This window comes from Nelumbo lutea, chromosome 6, assembly GCF_056320005.1.
Source record: "Nelumbo lutea isolate HS-2025 chromosome 6, American lotus-T2T, whole genome shotgun sequence".
NCBI lineage: Eukaryota > Viridiplantae > Streptophyta > Magnoliopsida > Proteales > Nelumbonaceae > Nelumbo > Nelumbo lutea.
The window spans coordinates 46,966,052-46,971,041 of record NC_142689.1 but is presented as its reverse complement, the minus strand read 5'-3'; the positions used below and the strand labels follow the sequence as shown (position 1 = coordinate 46,971,041).

The following is a 4,990-nucleotide window of genomic DNA, read 5'->3' as shown; positions in this document are numbered from 1 at the left end:
AGAGATCATTTCCTCCAGATTGTACTTTTTTCATGTGGGGGCAGCTGTGGTTGGAAACCCATGGGTGCCTTTTGCTGATTGTTACTCCATGAAAAGCTTGGGTGATTCCTCCACCCTAGGTTGTATGTATTGGAGTATGGGTTGAAGTTTGACCTTCCAGCATGAGAGATACAATTAGCATTCTCATGGGGATTAAAAGGACTGTTTAATTGACAATCAGAATCAATATGTCCTATTTGACCACATAAATCGCATGAGATGCTAGATGGTGTATTAATGGCTGCAGCATTAAAAGTGTCAAGTTTTTTATTCAGATTAGCACGTTGCGCAGATATGGCTACAAGGGAATCGATATGGTGTATTCCCCTCTGATTGGTTTGGTCATTGCTCCACTGGCAGCTATTTGATACCATCTCCTCCACTAGGTCATAAGCTTCCTCTAGAGTTTTTCTCATGATCGTGCCACTTGCGGCTGCATCAATAATGGATCAGTTAGAGGGGGGTAATACCATTATGAAAGGCCTGAATTTGATTCCAAGTTGGTATTCCATGGTGAGGACACTTCCTAAGCATCTTCTTGAATCGTTCTCATGCTTCATACAAGGATTCCCTCTCAAATTGAGCAAAAGTAGTAATATCATTAATTAACTTTGCTGTTTTGGAGGGTGGGAAATATTTAGCCAAAAATTTTTGGGTTAGACCATTCCAAGTGGTGATACTTCCCGCAGGGAGTGAGTTAAGCCAATCTTTAGCTCTATCACGCAATGAAAAAGGAAATAATCTAAGCCTAATTGCATCATCACTAACTCCATTATGTTTAAATGTATCACATATTTCTAAGAAGCTAACGATGTGTGCATTAGGGTCATCACTTTGTAACCCACTAAACTGAATACTTGTTTGGATCATCTGAATTATTGCAGGCTTGATTTCAAAATTATTGGCATGAATGGTGGGCTTGCAAATGCTGGATGTCGCCCCATCAATGTTTGAACAAGCATAGTCCAAGAGGGTGTGATTTCCTTCTGCCATCTCTTCTTCAATCTCTATGTTTGGTTCACAAATAACAACCTCTCTTGCTTTTCCTTTTGTTGGCCCTTTGCAACAAGCGAAGGGTCCTCTCAATTTCTGGATCAAATTCAGCTAGTCCTTCCTATCTAGCACATGTCATGCACTAGCAAATCTGAACCAATAAGAAATCGAACAAGTAGAAATAAAAATAAAATAATAACAAAATAAAAACAGCAATAAAAAATCCAAATTAATCAAGGTCAACAAGTTCTAATATTAAATCCCTGGCAATGGCGCCAAAAACTTGATAGCTATAAATATATAACCCTAGCAAGTGCACTAGTTATCAAGTAGTATAAAAATATCGTTCCCACGGAGATTTAACAAAATAAGTATTAGAACTACAGTCTTCCCTAATAATTTGGACAATCGAAATTCAGTTTTGAGCAATAACTACTAAAAATAAAAACTAGAAAAAGAAAATAGAAGCAAGGGTGATCACTAACTGAATATGCAATGGATGAAATCGCTAGGACTTTAGGTCCACCTAACCAATGTAATGAATATTAATGGATCCGATGAACCAAGATTATTTGTTATTCCCATAAGCTGAGGTCTTTCCAATTTTATTTAATATTCTCTCTCCAGATATACTAAAACTACGTCCATCAGGTAACCCTTTGATCTCTCAAGTAGAGCTCTCAATATGGAAATGCATTAAGTCCAAGAAAAACCATTAAATTCAGATGAATCATGCATATATATCTCTATCTACCATTCAATTCACACTGAATTATTCAGTCGATTATGTGAATTCCTCTCTTGATTCATTCGCATAACACAAATCAATTAAGAGGTGGCCAAGCTCTTAATTGCATTAAGCACAATAATTCATAGACTATATGGAAATCACAATCTTGGATAAATCATAAAGATAAAAATATATTCATTAATATGGTTAGGCTTTCCACATCCCTAGCAAGAAACAAATCAGTTCATGATAAGAGAATTAAAGCAAACAAAGGGAAAGAAAGAACTCTTGGAATCACTCATGGTGCTGAGATCTCCTCTTCTTGCTGCCACCTTCTTCTTGAGATTTCTTGAATTATTGATTTTATTTCCTCTGTTTCTTGACTTCTTTTTTCCTCTCTTGACTGATTTCTCAATGCAATTCGTGATCCCCTCCAAAGATTGAGTGATTGTGTAATATCTAAAGCTGGTCCACCCCCTCCTTTATATAGCTTAAAGAGGAGGGGATGGTCTCCTACTTCCTTTTGAATTTGATCTTTGCAAGAATAGAAAGTCCTATCCTAATTCTAATCTTATATTTTTATCTAATGAACTCAATCCTCTTACCTCTCTAAGATTACATCAAGAATTTAGATCTGGAGGGACTCTTCTCAATTTCTTGTTCTTGGATTCATATTGGACCTCCTCTGCGAATTGGGTTTCAGCCAGGTTTTTCTGCAAGTTGGGCTTCAGCTGCGGATTGGGCCTTCCTTCGAATTTGCCTCTACTTTGGCCCCGGATTTGACTTTGATGCAGGCCAAATCTATGAAAGCCCAAAAACATGAATGTTGTGGATTTTTCTCTTATATTTCTAATGGATCTTGAATCAACCCATTCAGAGTTCGGATATGCAAGTTACGCCTAGATTACTAAACGATGTCGAAACTATGAAAAATCATCCGATTTGTCTTTCTTTGCTCCTAATGCCTTCTTTCATGCCCTAAACAGAAATATGAGTCCAAATAGATATAGCACGGAGAACTTGTCAAGAGATATAGCATGGAGAACTTCAAAAAAGGAAATGTTCCTTTTAGGCACAGAGTCACTCTCTCCAAAGGTATATCTCCTAAGACTCTTGAGGAGATTGAGGGCATGAAGGAAATTCCCTATGACTCTACCGTAGGAAGTATTATGTTTGTCATGTTGTGCACTCAGGCAGACATTGCTCAAGCTGTGAGTGCAGTAAGTAGATACCAATCTAACCTAGGACAAGAGCACTGGACTACTGTAAAGAACATACTAAAATACTTTTGAAGGACAAAAGAGTTTTGTCTGGTATTCGATGGTAGTTCACTGCAGATCGTAGGGTATACTGATGTTGATTTCTAGTCAGATCAAGATGATAGAAATACTACATCTGGTTGCATCTTTACGATAGAAATCCTTTGAACTTTTCAAAGGATTCAGATTTGTGTCTTATTAGGTACACGTAACCATATCGTGAGAAATCATCTGTGAAGGTGATGAAATACACATGTTGATTCCGTGTCCTAACACTTAGGGGACCACATACATCAGTATGTATTAGGTCAAGTGTGCCTGTACATCTTTCAGGCTTACCGTCAAATGATTGTTTTGTCATCTTGCCTTGTGATTCGGTCAACACCGATGTGCCCAAATCAGTAGTGCCACAAACATGTGGGATTAACTGTATCACGCGCTCTCTTCTTGGGGATTTCAGCCGATGTAGTTTCGGTTAAGTTAATTTTTAGAGAAGGATGTAGAACATAGAGACTGTTCTCCAGTTCCCCGTATCCAATGAATCTGTTATTTCTTTTAATAGTAATCGTATTACTAAAGAAGTCAGAATAACCATCTGCACATAGTTTTGAAAGAGAAATCAAATATCTTCTTAAGTTTTGTACATAAAGACAATCTTTGAGTACAATTTTTCCTTCTCTAAAAATTAACTCCATGGTTCCTATTGCCGCGGCTGCAACAGTTGCAGTAGTCCCCAAGTAGAGAGTGACTTCTCCTTCACTCAGCCTTCTACTTACCTTGAACCCCAGCAGTGAGTTACACGCATGAGTTGAAGCCCCGGAGTCAATACACTAGGACGCAGAAAGCTACCAATAAATTGGTTTCTATAACACAAGTTTCGAAATTACCTTTCTTGGATTCCAGGTAGGCAGGACAATTCTGTTTCCAGTGGCCGGTCTTCTTGCATAAGTGACATGCATCTAATGCTTTGTCTTTCTTCTGCCTTTTGCCCTTGGTGGCTTTCTTCTGAGGCTTCTTTGCCTTCCTCTTTCTCTTGCCCATTTTGCTAGCTTCAACAAGCATAGCTACAGGCTCATCTTTTTAATCAGTTCTTCAGCTCTTTGCAACATATTGCTGAGCTCTAGCAAGCTGACATTCAGCTTGTTCATGTTATAGTTCATGATGAACGGATTAAAGGAAGGAGGCAAAGAATTAAGGATAGCGTCTATCTGGGTTGCGAGGTCTAGCCCGGATCCAAGAGCCTCCAGTTCGTTGATGTAACCCATCATCTGAAGACAAGGGTCGTGAACTTGTTGGCCCTTGGACATTTGAGTGGTCATGAACTGCTTCAAGACCTTTTGCCGAGTAGAATGATTCTACTCTTCATACATCGTCCTTAGGCTGTCCAATATGTTTTTGGCAAGTTCGATCTGATCGAACTGCCTCTGTGTTGGGTTGTCCAAGGAAGCGATGATGTAACACCGGGCTAGGGAGTTTTTCTCCTCCCATTCCTGATAGTCTCTCCTTCGGGCCTCAAAAGCCCTGTCTCCCAGACGCTCTGGGGCAGGATTCTTTGCCACTTTGTCCAGCTTTTCTGAAGCTAGGACCAGCATAAGGTTCCTGTACCAGTTGGCGTAGTTTGGGCCCTTAAGCTTGTTGTCATCAAGAAGCTTTGCAAAAGATCCGTTTGCCATTTTCTGATAAAAGAGCAAACATCAGTCCACAACCTAATTTGATTCATGTTCATTTCATAGATATGGATTTTAATCTACGATCCATTTCCATTTATTCATCTCTGAGATTTCCCTCCTTTCTTAGTGACGGAGACTACGGGTTGTCTCTGGAAATGTGGGAAATCATATAGGGTGCATGGAGCCAACTGTTTCAGCTGCATAACCCCACCACCTTTCTGTGAAGGATCATATCCACTCATTATATGAGTTTTCCCTTTGGCCTCTGTCAGACAAGGTTCAGAGCCATTTTCAAGTAA

At 39.3% G+C, this 4,990-nt stretch overlaps 1 non-coding gene across 1 annotated transcript; it reads left to right on the top strand.

The window, feature by feature from the left end:
- The first annotated feature begins 544 nt into the window (after nt 1-544).
- LOC148848824 (small nucleolar RNA R71) lies at nt 545-651 on the top strand. The gene has a single exon (XR_016101545.1). It is a non-coding gene; the product is annotated as a small nucleolar RNA R71 (small nucleolar RNA).
- Nucleotides 652-4,990: the final 4,339 nt, after the last annotated feature.